Source organism: Rhinoderma darwinii, chromosome 9 (genome assembly GCF_050947455.1).
Source record: "Rhinoderma darwinii isolate aRhiDar2 chromosome 9, aRhiDar2.hap1, whole genome shotgun sequence".
Taxonomy (NCBI): domain Eukaryota; kingdom Metazoa; phylum Chordata; class Amphibia; order Anura; family Rhinodermatidae; genus Rhinoderma; species Rhinoderma darwinii.
This window is the reverse complement of record NC_134695.1, coordinates 15,646,671-15,665,399: the sequence shown is the minus strand read 5'-3', so window position 1 is coordinate 15,665,399 and position 18,729 is coordinate 15,646,671. Positions and strand designations below refer to the sequence as shown.

General features: G+C 41.8%; 1 long non-coding RNA gene and 5 other non-coding genes across 6 annotated transcripts; all 6 read left to right on the top strand.

Annotated features, from left to right (window-relative positions):
• Nucleotides 1-458: 458 nt before the first annotated feature.
• Nucleotides 459-18,515, top strand: LOC142660624 (uncharacterized). The gene is made up of 11 exons (XR_012850539.1): nt 459-503; nt 877-901; nt 9,685-9,731; nt 9,904-9,945; nt 14,824-14,868; nt 15,145-15,175; nt 15,344-15,382; nt 16,420-16,487; nt 17,454-17,498; nt 18,104-18,125; nt 18,324-18,515. It is a non-coding gene; the product is annotated as an uncharacterized LOC142660624 (long non-coding RNA).
• On the top strand, nt 6,455-6,526 carry LOC142661328 (small nucleolar RNA SNORD26). The gene has a single exon (XR_012850695.1). It is a non-coding gene; the product is annotated as a small nucleolar RNA SNORD26 (small nucleolar RNA).
• Nucleotides 14,897-15,024, top strand: LOC142661335 (small nucleolar RNA SNORD22). The gene has a single exon (XR_012850702.1). It is a non-coding gene; the product is annotated as a small nucleolar RNA SNORD22 (small nucleolar RNA).
• On the top strand, nt 15,213-15,280 carry LOC142661333 (small nucleolar RNA SNORD31). Its single transcript, XR_012850700.1, has one exon. It is a non-coding gene; the product is annotated as a small nucleolar RNA SNORD31 (small nucleolar RNA).
• Nucleotides 15,414-15,479, top strand: LOC142661326 (small nucleolar RNA SNORD29). Its single transcript, XR_012850693.1, has one exon. It is a non-coding gene; the product is annotated as a small nucleolar RNA SNORD29 (small nucleolar RNA).
• On the top strand, nt 18,177-18,245 carry LOC142661332 (small nucleolar RNA SNORD31). The gene has a single exon (XR_012850699.1). It is a non-coding gene; the product is annotated as a small nucleolar RNA SNORD31 (small nucleolar RNA).
• Nucleotides 18,516-18,729: the final 214 nt, after the last annotated feature.

Below are 18,729 nucleotides of genomic sequence, written 5' to 3'. Positions count from 1 at the left end.
TGGATTAGCGATGCATGAGCACATATACATGTAAATAAATGAATAAAAATCAGTAAAAGGATATGAAAGAAAAAACGATAAAAGAAAAGCCCTAGAAATGGGATAGCCACTGATAATAATAATAATAGTGAAGTGGCTGACTGTTTGGGTCATTGCGTTCCCTGTTGGGGATATTCGGGGGTCCATTATATTTACAGTATAACTATAATTTCGGATGAGCATTTCCATTCTGTTGGAAGCCCACCGTTCATGAATTCGTCACCAATGGACTATGATCTCATTCTACAAACAAGCACATCCAAAGAGCGGTCTATAGCCGCTTACTGCGCCTGCGCGATTGTCGGTAAAGTTTATTTTAAAAAAAAGAAAGAAAAAAAAAAAAGAAAATGTGAATGGTTCTGCGCATACTCATGCCCTCCCAACATGCTTTACGGTGTCGTTTGCTATAAAAGCGCCCGCTCACTTACATTCGGTCATTTGGGGGCGGCTTCTTTCCTGGGATGGTGAGTTGTAATCTTGCGGCAGCCTGTGGGTTGCCGTGAGGTAATGTCCGTGGTACGTTAGGGTAGTATGAAGAATCGCTTTGTTACAAGTTGGAGCGTATATTGTGTGCATTGGATGGATGCATGTCTGATTATCTGCGGTCACGTGGGAGGTGTGCTGCGGTGCCGCCATGTTCTGCGGCGTGTCTAGGATGAGACTTTCACAGACCTGTTCTGAGACCTGTGAGGACAACTAACTTCTCTGAGCCGCGCAGTCGTTTCATTGATTTTTTTTTTTTTTTTACATTTTATTTTTTCTTGCTAGTGGCTTTCGCTTTTCTATTACTTGTTTTCGTATTGACTTTGTTACCAACGTTTACTTTGTTTCCTTTAGGTGCAAGTCATTCCTGAGCTGACCGGTAAGCGCGCGTTTATTTCTCCCCCCCCCCCCCACACACCAAATGCTTAAATGACTATTTCCTGTAATATTTGTTAAGCAGACCAGGTCTGCTGATGGATTAATGTATAACACTTTAAAGAGGCTCTGTCACCACATTAGTGCCTGGTCTAGATAAGGAGATGGCTGCTATAATGTAGGTGACAGCAGTGCTTTTTATTTTCACCACTTTATTAGTGATTTTAGATTTATGCTAATGATTTGCTTAATGCCCAAGTGGGCGTTGTACAGGGGACTGTGACGCTGATCAATTAGCGTCATGCACTCTCCATTCATTTACACAGTGCATAGGGATCCTGCTAGATCCTTATGTGCTGTCTTACACACTAACAATACTGAGGTGTTTAGACAGTGAATAGACATTCCATGGGATGTCTATTCACAATCCCTGCACTTCGTTACTCTGTCTGTGATAGTTACAGCAGAGCACAGCGTAATCTCGCGAGACTACGCGGTAAATGACGGGTTACAATGAGATTACGCGTCCTCTGGTGTAACTACCACAAACAGAGTAATGAAGTGCAGAGATTGTGAATAGACATCCTCAGAATGTCTATTCACTGTCTGAACACCAGTATTGTAAATGTGTTAGTATAAGACAGCACATAGTGATCTAAAAGGATCCCGATGCGCTGTGTAAATGAATGGAGAGGAGTGCATGATGCCGATTGGTCAGCATCATACACCTCTGTACAACGCCCACTTGGTCTAAAGTAAAAATACGCCCACTTGGGCATTGAGCAACTCATTAGCATAAATCAATCTATAAGTGGTAAAAATACAGTTTTTTTAAATAAAAAGCACTGCTGTCACCTACATTATAGTGCCGATCTCCTTATGTAGGAAATAGGGCACTTATGTGGTGACAGAGCCTCTTTAAAGAGGCTCTGTCACCAGATTCTCAAATCCCTATCTCCTATTGCATGGGATCGTCGCTGCAATGTAGATAACAGTAACGTGTTGTTTTTTTTAAAAAACGTTCATTTTTGGCCAAGTTATGAGCTATTTTATATATATATATATATATATATATATATATATGCAAATGAGGTTTGAAATGGACAACTGGGCGTGTATTGTGTTTTTAACTGGGCGTGTTTACGTGTAACGCTGACCAATCAGTGACCGGTCAGCATCATACACATCTCCATTGATTTACACCGCAGCGATGTGTTGCCACATACAGAGACTAACGTTAATCAAGTGTCCTGATAATGAATACACATTACCATCCAGCTTGGACGTCATGTGTATTCAGAATCCTGACACTTCTGAATCTTTTCTGAGACTCCGGCAAGGGAAGCGAAATCTCGCGAGATTACGGAGGTAAACGAGATTTCGTTTCCCTTGCTAGAAATCTCAAAGAAAAGAGTCAGGATTCTGAATACACATGACGTCCAGGCTGGATGATCATGTGTATTCATTATCAGGACACTTGATTAACGTTAATCTCTGTATGTGTCTGCACATCGCTGCGGTGTAAATCAATGGAGATGAGTGTGATGCTGACTGATTGGTCAGCGTCATATACATAAACACGCCCAGTTAAAAACACAATACACGCCCAGTTGGACATAACGAAAAAAAAACGCCCAGTTGTCCATTTCAAACCATTTGCATAAATATAAAATAGCTCATAACTTGGCCAAAAATGAACGTTTAAAAAAAAAACACGTTACTGTTCTCTACATTGCAGCGCCGATCCCATGCAAGAGATAGGGATTTGAGAATCTGCTGACAGAGCCTCTTTAAGCTTTGCTTTCAAGAGCTCCAGGTAAAAATCAGGGGGACCTGATGGCTCTGTAGTGCTGTAACCCTTTGTTACTAGTCTACGTTGTGGCTCCGTTCATGGGTTCTTTCGGCGTTCAGTCAGGGGAACCCGTGAACAAACCATAGGCTTCCCTTTGTATCACTATTGCGTTCAATGGTGAAGGATCTGTTGCTGCTGGATTTTGTCACCTTTGTGTAACTGTTCTGTTTTGACTGAGTCGCTAGTACATAGTTGGCTACGCTATTGATTCAATTTGGTTTCTGTTCGTGGGTTCCCCTAACAGAAAGCTCCAAAGGAACCCATGAATGGAGCCCTGATGCAGATGTGAACAAAGCCTTACATTAGATGTGATCTCATAGCTTTGCCCAGTAACTGCTTTCCATCAACTTTAAAGGGAATATGTTGCCAGAAAAACATGTTTTTTTTTAAAAATTAAACATTTAGTGTGTGGGTGATTAAACATTGTTCAAATTTTTTTTATTTTTTTCACGAGTCAGGAAATATTATAAATTAATACTACCCATTTTTGGTCACTAGATGGAGCTATTCCCAAAATTGCAGCATTGCAACATTGGGTTAAAAGCCCTCGCTCTAGTGAGCTCTCAGCATCCCCCCCTCCTTTATCCTGGCTAGTGCCGGGATAAACGAGGGGTTTGAACGGTGTAACCTCCTACACTGTGTGTCGCCATTTTTTGAGCTAACACAAAGTGTAGTAGGTTTACATACAGTAGTAAACACACACAAACACGAACATACATTGAAATCTCTTACCTGCTCCTGCCGCCGCGGCTCCCTCCGGCCCGTCCGCTCCGTTTGCTGCCGCTGGTCCAAGTGCACAAATCCGGAAGCCGCGACCGGAAGTAGTAATATTACTGTCCGGCCGCGACTTCCGGTCCACAGGAAAATGGCACCGGACGGCGCCAATTTCGAATTGGACTGTGGGAGCGGCGCATGCGCCGCTCCCACACAGACGCCGTACACTGAAGTCAATGGGACGGGAGCCGTTCGCAGTCCCTATGGGACTGTGGCTGCCGTATTCCATGTCTGTATGTGTCGTTAATCGACACAGACAGAAATGGAACAAAAAATGGCAGCCCCCATAGGGAAGAAAAAGTGTAAAAATAAGAAAGTAAAACACAAACACACAAATGAATATAAACGTTTTTAATAAAGCACTAACATCTTTAACATATAAAAAAATAATTTGTGATGACACTGTTCCTTTAAGTGAGCAATGCCACATGGCCCAAGTCTATAGCCATTTAAGAGTGATCAGGCCATTCCTCAGCTACTGATGTGACCTCGGATAATCTTTTACTTTATTTTCTCTTTAAGGGGGAGATCACATTTTTATTTTTTTTGTTTTTCTTTACGTGGAAACTGTCGGAAAACTTGCCAACAAATTCCTCCCATTGATTTTATTGGGAGGCGGAGGTTTTTTTTTCTGAGAGGATAAACAGTCTTTGGGGAAAAAAAAGATATGTCTTGTCTTCGGTCTTTTACGCCTTTGACCTCCCATTTAAATCAATGGGAGGCAGCTTATTTCGTGGCGGTTTTTTGCCAACGGCGCTCAAAGGCCGCAAGTAATAAATGCAGCGAAAATCTGCACGCAGGCAGAGCAGAATCTACCACAATTCCAAACGGAATTTTGAGGCAGATTTTCCACCTGCGAAAATTCTGTGAACCCAGCCTAAAGCAGCTTTCTTTTAACCCCTTAGTGACCAGCCCATTTTAGGCCTTAATGACCAAGCTATTTTATTCATTTTTCTATAGTTGCATTCAAAGAGCTATAACGTTTGTTTTTTTTCGTCTACATAGCTGTATGAGGACTTATTTTTTGCGGGATTAGTTGTGCTTTTTAATGGCACCATTTTTGGGTACATATAATTTTTATATTAACTTTTATTAACCTTTTTGGGGGGGATTATAAAAAAAACCTGAAATTCCGCCATTGTTCTATGCGTTTTTAAATTGACGCCGTTCACTGTGCGACGTAATTAACATGTGACCTTTATTCTATGGGTCGGTACGATTACGGCGATACCACATATGTGGAGGTTTTTTTATGTTTTACGACTTTTGCACAATAAAAACACTTTTGAACTAAAATTATTTGTTTTTGCATCGTCGCTTTCTAAGAGCCGTAATTTTTTTATTTTTCCATCAATGTAGTGATTTTTTGGGCTTGTTTTCTGCGGGACAAGACGTAGTTTTGAATGGTACTGTTTTGGGGTACATGGGACTTATTGATTCATTTTTATTATGACTTTTTTGGGGGGCAATGGAAAAAAATTGCAATTTCGCCATAGTTTTTGGCGTTTTTTTTTTACGGTGTTCACTTTGCGGTTTAAATTACATATTAACTTTATTAATGGAGTCATTACGGTCGCGGCGATACCACATATGTGTACTTTTTTTTTTTTTTACACTTTTACTAAATAAAACCACTTTTTATGGAAAAAAATGGTTTGATTTATTTTTTTACTGTACTTTTTATTAATAATCTTTATTTCACTTTGATTGATTTTATTAGTCCCACTAGGGGACTTTACTGTGCGATGTTCCGATCGCTGCTATAATGCTCTGGTATACTTCGTATACCAGAGCATTATTGCCTGTCAGTGTAAATCTGACAGGCAATCTGTTAGGACGTGCCTCCGGCGCGTCCTAACAGGCATATGTCCAGGGCAGACCTGGGGGCTTTTATCAGTCCCCCGGCTGCCATGACACCCCATCGGAGACCCGCGATTGCATTCGCGGGCCGCCGATGGGTGAGAGAGGGAGCGCACTCCCTCTGTAAACAAAGTTAAATGCCGCGGTCGCTATTGACGGCGGCATTTAACGGGTTAAACGGCCGCGATCGAAGTAAACTTCGATCGCGGGCGTTGGAGCAGGAGCTCAGCTGTCATCAGACAGCAGAGCCCCGGCTCCTGCCTGCACGGGAGACCCGTGCAGGACTTAGACTAGGCTGACGTGAAAAGGCGTCAGCCTAGCCTAAAGCCCAGTAGTGAATCACGTTAAAAGGCGTATTAGTGGTCACTAAGGGGTTAAAGGGTTATTACTATTTTACATTGTATGGCTGTGACTATTACTGCAACAGCTTCATAAGTTAATGGGGTTGTTTAATATTTCTGCATGTGCATGAATTGCTGGGAATGGGCAGTAGCACTTAGTGTTTTTTCCAGCCCTAAAAAACTGTTGACCGGTCAGGACAGGTCATCAATATATGCTTGGTTGGGGTTTGATTCCCAGCGCCCCCTGCCAATCAGCTGTTTTGGAGGCGCCGCAGCATTAATTCAAGTGCTGCTTCCCCCCTTTTCTTATACTTATAGCACTGAATCGCCAAGGCCCCTGTAGCAGCAATTCACTGTACTACAGCCTTCTCCCATTGAAGTGAGTGGGAGAAGTCTGTAATACTGTGAACCGCTTCTACAAGCGTAGAAGCGATTCAGTGAAGTGGAAGCGGCACTCGAACGAAGTCAGTGGCCCCTTCAAAACATTAGAGTGTAGTCGTAGTACTAATCCCAGTGGACTTCAACTGATCAGATTGATGGCTGATCCTGAGGATAAACCATTTCTTAGGACTAGAATACCTTTAACTTGTGCTGTAGCCCCTTTCATTCTGAGGTGGGACTGTCAGACCTCCACCGATTAGGAAGTGTTGAGCTGGCATTGTGAAGCCATCACTTACTATTGTGGGGATAATGTCCCATACTTGTATTGAGAGTCCGTCCTGTACATGAGCCACAAAGATGATAACGCTTGAACTCTCTCTTCCTGAGTTGACAGTGGAGACAAACTCACTGGCTGAGTGGTGACTGTACTTGCAATGGTCTAATGCTTAGGCGAACTGTCTAGAAAGAAATTCAGGGCTGGTTTGCCTAAAATAGTTCTTATACTTAAAATGGCCAATGCTTGATATGTGGAACTTCAACCTCTGGGACTCCTGCTAGTTGGCATGATGTCAGTGGTGCCTGTATGTAAGGCCCCATGCGCGCTAGTGTCTTTGCGGCCAGTTTCCACAGTCCGTGCATTGCCCAGGAGCCTGGACTGCAAAAAGATAGGACATGTCTTATTATGGCTGCGTTTTTTGCGGTCCAGGCTCATAGAAATGAATGCACGCGGCCATGTGCACAGCCCACGACACCAACACTTTCAGAGCCGAAAATCATGGATGTGCACACCACTACGGTCGTGTGCATGAGGCCTGAGTTTTGTCTGTGGTGACACAACTTAGAGGCTCTGTCACCATGAAAGTGCCCTATTTTCTACATGATGTGATTGGTGCTGTAATGTAGATTACATTAGTGTTTATGAAAAATTATCAATTTTGACAGTTATGACCTATATTAGATTTATGCTAATGACTATGTCCAACTAGGAGTTGTTTAGCTTTTGAATAAGTGGGTGTTGTAAAGAGAAGTGTGTGTGTGTGTGTGTGATGACCAATCAGCATCATACACTTCTCTCCATTCATGTGTTCAGCACATAGTAATCTTGCTATATCATGTGCTGTCACTTACTCACACTAACATTACTGAAGTGTCTTGAGAGTGAATAGACATAGCTTCCAGCCAGGACGCCATGTCTAGTCAAAATCCTGACACTTCGGTAATGTTTGTGGGACTTAATGACAACAAGCGTGGTCTTGCGAAATCCTACTGTAAGCAGTCATTTACGGCGTGATTACTCACGAGATCACGCTTGCTGTCATTAACTCCCACACAAACGTTACCGAAATGTCGAGTGTGAATGGACATCGTGTCCTGGCTGGAAGCGATGTCTAGTCACTCAAGACACTACTTTTTGCATTTAGTGTTATATATATATATATATATATAGCCCTTCCATTCCATTGTGACTTTAGAAATAAATAAATATTTCTTATACAGTTTTGCTTACTGTGTTTTATTTGTGCATGACAATATCTATAAATTTCTTTTACTAAATAAATGCTTCTAAGATTCTCAAAGGTAGTCGGTGTTCCATTAATAAACAAATCCTTAATGTGTTTAATACCATTTTAACCACCCCCTTACATCTTGAATACTTTCCAATTCCTTCAAGTTTTTATTGTGCCCTATTGGTGTAATGTGTCGATTTCCCCCCCCCCCCCTAATCTCCAATATTTTATTCCACGCTGCAAATCTTTCTGTCAAGTTTATTTATCGGCCAACCCTTATTACCTGCTCTTAATTGCCCTTATTCTAACAGCTCATGTTACTAATTTGATCTTTGTTTTCGCTCACCAATCCCCTTGGAGTGCTAACCTCATACCATCTAGTTAGAGGTTTAAGCTGAAATGCTATGTAGTACCCAAAGGGAATTTCCATACCACCCTCACTCAGTGGTCTGCATAGAAATTTTTGCTTGAGTCTTACCTTCTTACCCCAAATACTATCTTGTTATAGTTTCTATTAGTTTAAGTAAGTTTATTAATCCCAACTGGGCTAGCAGCCAGAACATACAGTAATTGTGGTTGTATCATTTTAAGTAGTGCTACCCTGTCTGCTCTAGATAAAGGTAGCTGAATACAAATGGGGATTTTAGACAGAGTTCTGGCCATGAGAGGCATGACATTAAGCAGAGTGAATTTCCCAATATCTGCATTGATTTTTATACCTAAGTATTCAAGGTTAACTGTTGGTTGCATAACCTTCAATTTGCTATGAGGCAGTTTGAATATTAATTGGAGTAAATCTACATTACTCCCCTTGGATAATTTCAAAGTGTAGGTAAACGTTCGACAAACTTCTGACATGTCATAGTGCCATGTTAGAAGTTTGGATTGGTGGGGGTCCGAGCACTGAGACCCCCCCCCCCCCCCAATCGCTAGAACAAAGAAGCTGAAGCACTCTGAGCGTTCAGCTTAGTTTCTGTTCGGCTTTTTCCAGAAAGCCGATGTATCGGAGTACGGGCTCAGACTTTCTATTGAGTCCGTACACCAATACATTTATTTCCGGAAATAGCCGAACAGACACTAAGCTGAGCGCTCACACGAGCACTTCAGTTGCTTTGTTCTAGCGATTGGTTTGGGTCTCCGTGCTCAGACCTCCACCAATCCAAACTTCTGACATGTCACTATGACATGTCAGAGGTTTGCCGAACGTTTAGCTACACTTTAAACCAGATAATCTTCCAAACGCGTCTATTTCATAGACTGCCCTAGGCACAGTATTTTCAGAAATATTCAGACACAGTAATATGTCAGTGTAGAGCAGGATTTTCTCTCCTGCTGCTGCTGAAGCCCTCTATCGAGGGGACATCCTTGTCAAGTGCCACGGGAAAGAGAGGTGGTAAGCTCCCCATTTCTTCTAACTAGCGCTGGGATTGACTTACATTTTTCTTACATATCCAACAAATTCCTGACCCAGGCCGAACCTGTCCATCACTTTCCATAAATATCCCCACTCCACCCTGTCAAATGCGTTAGAGGCATCAAGAGACTGGATGGAGCAGGTCCTCCCATCCCCTAGCTGCATATTACCAAAGAATCTACCAAGGTGATCATTGACGTTTCTTCCTGGAACAAACCCACTCTGGTCAGGATGTATTATTGATACATCTTCAGTAACGTTAATGTGAGTAAGTGACCGCACATGATCTAGCAAGATCGCTATGTGCTGAGCAAATGAATGGAGAGAAGTGTATGACGCTGATTGGTCAGCGTCATACACCTCTTTACAAAGCCCATTTGCACAAAAGCTAAACGTCCAGTTGGGCATTAAGAAACTCATTAGCATAAGTCTAAAATAGGTCATAACTGTCAATAGTTTTTCTAAATGACCTACTGCTGTAATCTACATTACAGCACCAATCACATTATGTAGCAGATAGGGCACTTATAATGTGCTGACAGCCTCTTTGTATAAAGCTAGGCAATCTACTTCTAATGAGTTGTGGAATAAAGCTGTACTTCAGTTATGTGGCTATGTTGTACAACACTAACTATTTATTGCCTATTTTTTTTGTAGGACTTCACTGCTGTCGTCATAAAGATGTTGACTGACTGCTGTTGCAGGTGCGTCTTAAACTAACTTTGTTTTTTTGTTATGCCTCATCGATGATGATTGACTTAGACAAGCATATGGCTGACTTGTTAGTGATGCCACCTTACACTCTGAGATAAGGCTGCGTGTGCTTGCAGAACACCAATATCTCTGGCATGTATTAACCATCTTGTCTTTCCTCAGGTCTTTCACATTTCAAGCTTTAACAATGCTCTGAAGAAAGAGGTAAGCACCACAGAAGGCTCTTATCAGTCCAGTGTGCATGAACAGCCCCTTCTCTTTATAGACAAGGCCCCTCACACCTATTCATTGTGCAGAGTGCAGTAGTCACTGGTAGCAGGATTGCAGTCCTACAGGAATAGTTTTGTGCACTTGTGGAAAGCTTTATAAAGCATAGCCAAAGCTTGGTATGAAAGTGGCCTTTGTCTTTTCTCAATAAAAAATATATATATATATTTGTGGAATACCCAGTCTGGAGAGAATCCATGTGGACACTATTGCTTGCCATACTTGAGTAACTTGGTGCTAATCGGGCAAGTATTCATTAAAATATCCTAGTTTTCCTATAAAAGTTTATGGTGCGATGCATGTTACTTTCTGGTGGTTTAGACATTTGCATCAGGGTCCCGTTCATGGGTTCCCCTGATGGAAAGCTCTGAACGGATGAGATGTGAAACAGATGTGAACAAAGCCTTAACTGGGTGATCTTTTCATAAGCAAAAACAATTGAATTGCCAGTGTATGGCTATGTTCATACGGAGTATTTTGCAGGAGGTATATCTGCCTCAAAATTCAGTTTGGAAGTTTGAGGCAGATTTTCCTCTCCCTGCACGCCGATTTTTGCGGCGTTTTTCGCCCACTGCCATTGAGCGCTGCGGGCATAAAACACCGCGAAATACGCTTTCTCTGCCTCCCATTGAAGTGAATGGGAGGTCAGAGGCGGAAGCGCCCGAAGATAGGGCATGTCGCTGCTTTTTCCCGTGAGGCAGTTTTATTGCTCACGGGAAAAAGACGCCGACTCCTCCCATGGAAGGCATTTTCGGGCCGTTTTTTGCTGAGTTTTGCAACGCGATTTCCACGTCAAAACTCTGCAAAATACTCTGTGTGAACATAGCCTATGACTGCCTTTTTCTGACTTCATAGGTTTTATATGCCGCTCAAAGGAGTTGTCCCATGCTTATTGGATTTCATGTTCAGTTAATGCTCCTATCTGCATATTGCTAATGCATGTTATGGCACCCCATGGTGGTTCGATTCCCACTCAGTATGTCCGCCTAATGTGTCCAGAGCCAGTGAAGTCTTCTAGTGCACCAATTTATTAAAAAGGGTAACAAGTACCTGCATCAACCTCCCATTTTAGCTATAAGTGAAGAATGGAGAACCTCTAGCAAAGAGTCAACTTAGGAAATGGGACAGAATCCAAGAACAAGGAGTTGAAAGTGCCCCTCTGAGGCTTGGGTCGAGAGCGATAAGTGGAAGTGGTAGAAAGAGGGCAAGTCGGTTAGCACCACAGTAACTATATGTTGTCGCTGTAATTGCACCAATTTGCAGCATGAAGTAAAACTTAATTTATTGTGCACAGTGATTGCCTAAAGAATTTAAAACTCCAAAATTGCAGGGTTTTTCACTATTTATGTACCAATATTAGCTACAGCTCGTCCCCACAAAAATAAGCCCTCACACCACTCAATTGACCAATAGTTAGTTATGGCTCTCAGAATGGTGATACAAAACAATTTTATTTTTTTACAAATAGTTTTTTGTCTTAGTGATACCAGATTTAAAAGTTTTATATTTTAGTCTTGATGTAGAATAATAAGTTGTCATTTTTACCGCACAGTGAGACTTAAATTTCAGCCCACAGACCTTTTTCAATTTCCCAATACGTTGTATAGTACTCTATATGGTGTCAATGGAAACTACTACACCCACAAAAAATAGGCTATTGACGGAAAAATGAAGTTCTGGCTCTTGGAAGGCGGGGACTGGAAAACGAAAGTGAATCAGCAAAGACCAGTCCTGAAAGGGTTAATTACTAATAAACCAGTTATGACCAATTAAGGTATTGCTGTACTCCTGAGAAATTTCTTTTTCTCCTTTAAATTAAAATTCAGAAAAGTTTAATTTTTAAAAGGAATAATCTTCAAACGAATTCAACTAAATTCTGCAAAAAAACAATGCTTACTATAGCCCTAAACTCCTTGAGGGGTGTAGTTTCCAAAATGGGGACACTTTTGGGTGTTTTGGCACCACAAGATCTCTTCAAACCTGATGTGGCACCGAACATATTTTCCTACAAAAAGGGAGACCCCAAAATCCACTAGGTGCTCCTTTGCTTCTGAGGCCTGTATTTCAGTCAATTAGCACACTAGGGCCACATGTGGGACATTACTAAACTGCAGAATCTGGGCATTAAATATTGAGTTGCGTTTCTCTGGTAAAAGAGAAAATTTTGGCAAAAAAATATTAATTTGTAAATTTCACCTTTACATTTCTTTAATTCCTGTGAAATGCCTAAAGGGTTAAAATACTTTCAGAATGCTGTTTTAAATACTTTGGGGGGGTGTAGTGTTCAAAATGGGGTGATTTTTGGGGACTTAATAATAAAAATAATAATCTTTATATAGCGCCAACATATTACGCAGCACTTTACAATTTAGAGGGGACATGAAACAAACAATATCAGACATTACATGGTGACAAAGTTCATTTATAATTCAAACCTGGGGACTGAGGACCCTGCTCGCAAGAGCTTACGATCTATGAGGACATAAGGGAGACACATAGTGTTTGTTCTGTACAATGGTCCTGCCATTTTTATACACATGCGGTGGTAACATAAAGCTGCATGAGCCGGTCACCAGCCAGTATCCGTATATGACGGACATGAAGAGAAGGAGTGTGAGGGAATCTTATTCTGATGACTAATCTAAAAAGAGGGCCATGGAAAGGAGTCAGATTAGGGAATGTTATAGGCCTGTCTAAATAGATGTGTTTTCAGGGCACGTTTAAAACTGTGGATATTGGGAATTAATCTGATTGTCTGGGGTAACACATTCCAGAGGACGGGTGCAGCACGAGAGAAATCTTGGAGACGGGAGTGGGATGTTCGGATTATGGAGGATTTTAATCTAAGGTCGTTGGCAGAACGTAGAGCCCGAGTAGGCTGGTAGACAGGGATGAGGGAGGAGATGTAAGGACTGTGGAGAGCTTTGTGGGTGAGAGTAATAAGTTAGAATTTTATTCGGAAGGGGATGGGCAACCAGTGCAGTGACTGGCACAGATTAGAGGCGTTGGTGTAGCGGTTGGTCATAAAGATGAGCCTGGCTGCTGCATTGAGGATAGATTGGAGAGGGGAGAGTTTAGTGAGGGGAAGACCGACTAGTAATGAGTTACAGTAGTCAAGACTAGAGTGAATCAGAGCAACAGAGTTTTGGCTGTTTCCTCCGTAAGAAAAGAGTGGATTCTGGAGATGTGTTTGAGGTGAAAATAACAGGAGCGTGAAAGTGATTGTATGTGAGGAGTAAAGGAAAGATCTGAGTCAAAAATAACCCCGAGACAGCGGGCATGCTGCTTAGGAGTGATGGTAGTGTCACACACCGAGATGGAGACATCAGGTTTAGGGAGGTTAGTAGATAGTGGGAACACAAGGGGCTCAGTTTTAGAAAGATTCAGTTTCAGATAGAGAGAGGACATGATGTTAGAGACAGCGGACAGACAATCACTGGTGGTCTGTATTAGAGCAGGGGTGATGTCACGGGAAGAGGTATATAATTGGGTGTCATCAGCGTAGAGATGGTACTGGAAGCCAAATCTGCTGATGGTTTGTCCAATAGGAGCTGTGTAGAGAGAAAAGAGCAGCGAACCTAGGACTGATCCCTGAGGAACCCCGATAGCAAGGGGAAGAGAAGTGGAACCAGCAAATGACACACTGAACGAGCGGTCAGAGAGATAGGAGGAAAACCAAGAGAGCCGTGTCCTGGAGGCCAATAGAGTGGAGCATGTTAAGTAGGAGTTTGTGGTCTACAGTGTCAAAGGCTGCAGAGATCCAAAAGAATAAGAGGATTTACCGTCCGATTTAGCCACCAAAAGATCATTTGAGACTTTAGTAAGGGCAGTTTCTGTGGAGTGTAGAGTGCGGAAACCAGATTGTAAGGGGTCTAGAATGGAGTTAGCAGAGATAGCGGATAAGGCGAGAGTAGACCAAGCGTTCCAGGACTAACTAATATGACCCTCAAAATAGCCTTTTGAAATTTTCTTGAGTATTACAAAGCTTAGAAATTGCCACTGAAGTTCTAACGTCCTAGAAAAATAAAAGGACATGAAGAAAACGATGCAAACAAAGTAGACATATGGGAAATGTTAACTAGTAACTATTTTGTGGGGTATTACTATCTGTTTTACAAGTAAATACATTAAAGTGTAAATATTAATTTTCACAATTTCTCTAGCATTGAGTTTCACAAATATTGAATATCAACCATTTTCAGTAACATACAATACATCATGAGAACAATCTCAATCGTTTGGATAGGTAAAAGCATTCCCAAGTTATTACCACATAAAGCAACGTGTCTGATTTGAAAATCATGTGGCCAAAACAGGCTGCATCTTAAAGGGGTTAAGATCTTTGACAGGAGGCAGTGAGTTCAATCACTAAGGGATGGCCGTATATAAGTAGTTGCGATTAGATCTCTTTTGGGGTTCCAACCAGGTCTTGCTGAACTTGTCAAGGGACCTGTATATGGAGGTCAAGGATTCCATATTCATCCTATCATGAATGTTCAGCCAGAGGCACCGTAGAAGGTCATTCTAGAACATATCTAAACACAAGTTCAATTATCCTTTTGAAAACAAATGGTTACAATTTGACCTAAATTCATATTTATGGCAAGACCCTTAAATAAGGAAAAATTTGTTAGGATTGACCTCTGTCCACAATGTATGCTCCAAATGATGACGTTATGAAGTCTCGTTCGTCTGAACTACTGTGAAGAACATCCTTAGCATGGTGGAGTTCTGATGGAGCTTATATGCTTTATATTCGGCTCAGTTTTATGTGAAATATACAGTTTATTGTAACTCTGCATTTGTTTTCTGCAGTGTGAACATGTCGTCGGATGCCTTCCAAAAGAACATCGGTGCTAGGTAAACTGCTACTTATTCAGTACTCATGCCCAAATGATGATACCTCCACATGTCCGACCTTCCGTATGGTGCCAGAGCCTGAAAAGGTGAACCCACTGGTGCTATCAGTAGGAGAGGAAGGATGTAATGTTCCAGCAGGAACAGTCTGACAAGGGTTGTGTACGTGTAGTAATAGCTGTATTGCCATGGTAGATTTTGGGATATTGTTAGACCAGCTTATTAGGAATTTACTTTGTGCGGGATTTGCTTATTACTAATATTTTTTTACTTTTATAGGAGTTTTCGGCCTCTGCATTGACTTTGCCAGGTAACCCCTTTTGCATTTATTGACCTTGCTTGTAGCTGAAACTTCTGATGATCTTTACCGCCCCAGTCTGATATTCCATGACTGACTGGTATACACTGAGTTTCTGTCCGTAAAACTTGGCAATGACTTGAAGAGTAAAGTAGAATCCTAAACTGAGTGTCCTTGCAGGGTTACTGGAGAAGATGGGTCCACACCACTACATAATGGGTAGGTAACTATACACCTTCACTGAGAGCACCTGCAATGATGAGTTGAACTAGCTCACTTTGATATCCTAATGAAAATGTGTGAACTTCTGAGCAGTTTCTGTTCTCTAAAGCGGATCGGTCACCCCTACTGACATGTCTGTTGTAGTAAATACTTGTATTTCCCCACAATATAACATTCTGGAGCAATTTTACTTGGAACTCTGCGCTGTACCATTCCTCTGTCTTGGCAATGTGAATAAATTCACAGCTGGGTGTAACTGTTCACCTTTGTCAGAGGTACACCTCACTGTCAGCATTGATTGACAACTGGGTATTAGTTTTGCCAGTATTTTATCACAAATTTCTAGGAGGAATAACCGATGAGCAGTACAATGCAGAGTTCTCAGTAAAGATGTTCCAGAATTGTTACATTATGGGTTACTGTAGTTACGTAAACAGATGTCAGGTGATCGGTGCCTTACAACTTTCATTCTTGTATATTGAAGAGAACCTTTCACCTGCCCATACATGTGCAGGGCTTCACAAACACTGTCTCACTTGAAATTTTCTCTGTTTACATATCTGTGCCGTTATATTTGGCACTCGATATGCAAATAAGCCCTTGAACTGTCAATGGGGCGTCTCCAAATGGCAATGTGATGTCTCTGCTCTGACAGTCAATCAGCTTAGGACTGTGTCAGGACGGCTTGCGCTGTTCCCTCCCACAAGAACACTGAGTGCGCTTTCTGCAGAACCACCAGTCTGTTCTCGCGGGAGGGAACACAGCGCAACCTGCCCTGACACTGTCTGTAGCTGATTGGACAGTGTCAGAATGGAGACATCACGCCCCCTTGATGTTTAGATATTAACGCCCCATTGACTGTTCAGGGGCTTATTTACATATCGGGTGGCAAATATAACTGCGCAGATATGTAAATATCAGAGGAAATTAGAAAAATTATTTCAAGTGAGACAGTGTGTGTGTGAAGCCCTGCACATGTATGGGCAGGTGAAAGGTTCTCTTTGTAAAAAGTCTAACTAATCTCTTTCCTGCAGGATACCACTGCACTGGAGAATGAATTAAATCTCCGCAAGCAATTTACATCTTGGAGCTGAACTCACTGGTAAGTCTTTACTACACACCACATATAAACTACATTCATTTTCACCATGGCCTACTATATTTCAGGTATGACCGTCCAACCACTATGTATTTTATCACAAAGCCACACCTAATATGGAAACAAGATGTTTGTTGGGCAAATGTTACTTTGCCAACTAAAAGGTTGCTGGGCTAGCTTTGCAGGGCTGAAGTTTAGGTAAATTCGGTTTCAATGAGCAGCACACTTCGGCCTCTTCAAAAGGCAGAATACTCAGATTCCAATGTGTTCTGTTTTGGAATCGGTGTGAAGTCTGCTTGTAAAGCCTCCCATTGCTTTCAAGGAGGCAGGTTGAATTGTAGTCCACCTTGCTGAGTAACATACCACTTCTAGACCTGTTCTCAGGCAGAGAACATATTAGTAAGCCACACTAGGCCCATTAAATATGGCTAATTGAAATGCCATACATACTGCAGCAGAAATCTGTCAACCGGACTTCTGCCGGGGATTCTCTGCCAAATCTGCTACTTATCTATCTTTAGGACTCTGTGTGAGTTCTGGGTTGTCTTTGGGATGTCTATCTTTAGGAAACATCAGTGGTGTGAGCAGGGCCTAAGACCAGAGTAGTCTTCTCAGAGAATCTGCACTACATTAAGTAGTCAAAATGGTAGTTACTGTATCACAAGCAAGACTAGTTTTAGTTTTTCTTAAGGTCTATGAGCACTTGGCTATAATCACACTTCTTGGGTGGTCTGCTTTCTGGCCCATGTTACTACTATTGTACTGTCAAGTCCTCCTCAGGCACACTTCTGTATGTAAACTACACTGACTCCCAAGGTGTCTTCTCTCCAGCTGAAATGATGAGTTTAATAATGGAATCTCGTTCGTCTGAATAGCACTGATGAGAATTACTGTTTCTGACAGCTTGGAGTTTGTGAATTTCCTCCAACTGTTTATTTCTGTACAACTTGTAATGATCTCCTCTTTCAGGGTGAGAATGGTGACTGCAGCACTGGACTGGATTGCTTTGCCCTGGTAAGGACTTGTTTAATCCCTGACTTTCATAGCTCAAGTAGCAGTTAAACTTGGGTGGCTTTATTGCATATACTTTATGGGACTGCACTACAAACTACCATTCCTGATATCTGCCTTGAATATAAGATTGGTCAGTCTTTGCATCAATTGACCTATCCGTACAAAATATTTTTCCTCGACTTCTATGCCTATGGCAACCAATAAAAGGCTCAACTTTAGTTTTTGGTTTATTCGGTTAAAGTCCACTCAACCATCTTGCATACAAGGCTCCTTCAGTAAAATTAGGTTTCATAGATGACTGAAGGCTCTAGTTTTGTACTGCATTATAGCATGCATGGGGCTTAAGTCTTAATGGGCAGAAGATGTATTTTCATACCATGAGGGTAACTCTTTGTAGAGATGAAAACTGGTTGTAGTTTGCTTGGATAAAAGTAGATAATTAGAGATTTGTAAAGGGACTCCAGTGATGAATATTCCACTATACCCTGAGCTGGCACTTGTGTTGGCTGTGACAAGGATCGTCGCTATCCTGATGAGACCCTCTAGTTTTGAGTGGTCCATTTTGTTAATCTTGAACTGTCTAATGTGCAATTCTCCCTTTGCAGGCCATGAAATGTCAGAGCTTGGGTAAGTGTCGGCTATAGCAGATTGACAAGGCATATATGAACATTTCTCATGGGAGGCTGGGATGATTTGTTCTACCGCCCCAGTCTGATATCTGTGACTGAGTGGTACTTTCTGAGCTACAGGGTTATAGAAATGTTATCAGCCATTATTTCTAGGTCTTGAATGGAACAACTTCAGATAACATTGTGTCTCTCACAGCTTCCCTGACCTTGATGCTGAAAAACCTGAACAGATGCATCTGCAGCTACCATATGGCTCAGTCCTTACGTGCCCAGCTGTTGTACACAAGTCTAAAATGGGGATCTACTGGTGAATTGAGTTGGTGAAGATGGAGGATCTTGTCCCTAACAGAACTGTGTGGACCATATGTTAAATAAACTATTGACAAAAGTTGGGGTATTTTTTTTTTATTTCCGGTCTTTTAGTTGCCATTGGCCACAGGTGTGTAAAATCCAGCACCTAGCCAGTCTACCTTTACAAATACTTGTTAAAGAATGAGTGTGCTCACGCTTCCTCTAACGCTGCCCTACACACCCCCAGTATGGGGAGGGGGGGGGGGGGAGTTTGTATAACGCTAAACTAAAACATGACTTAAAGGAACAGT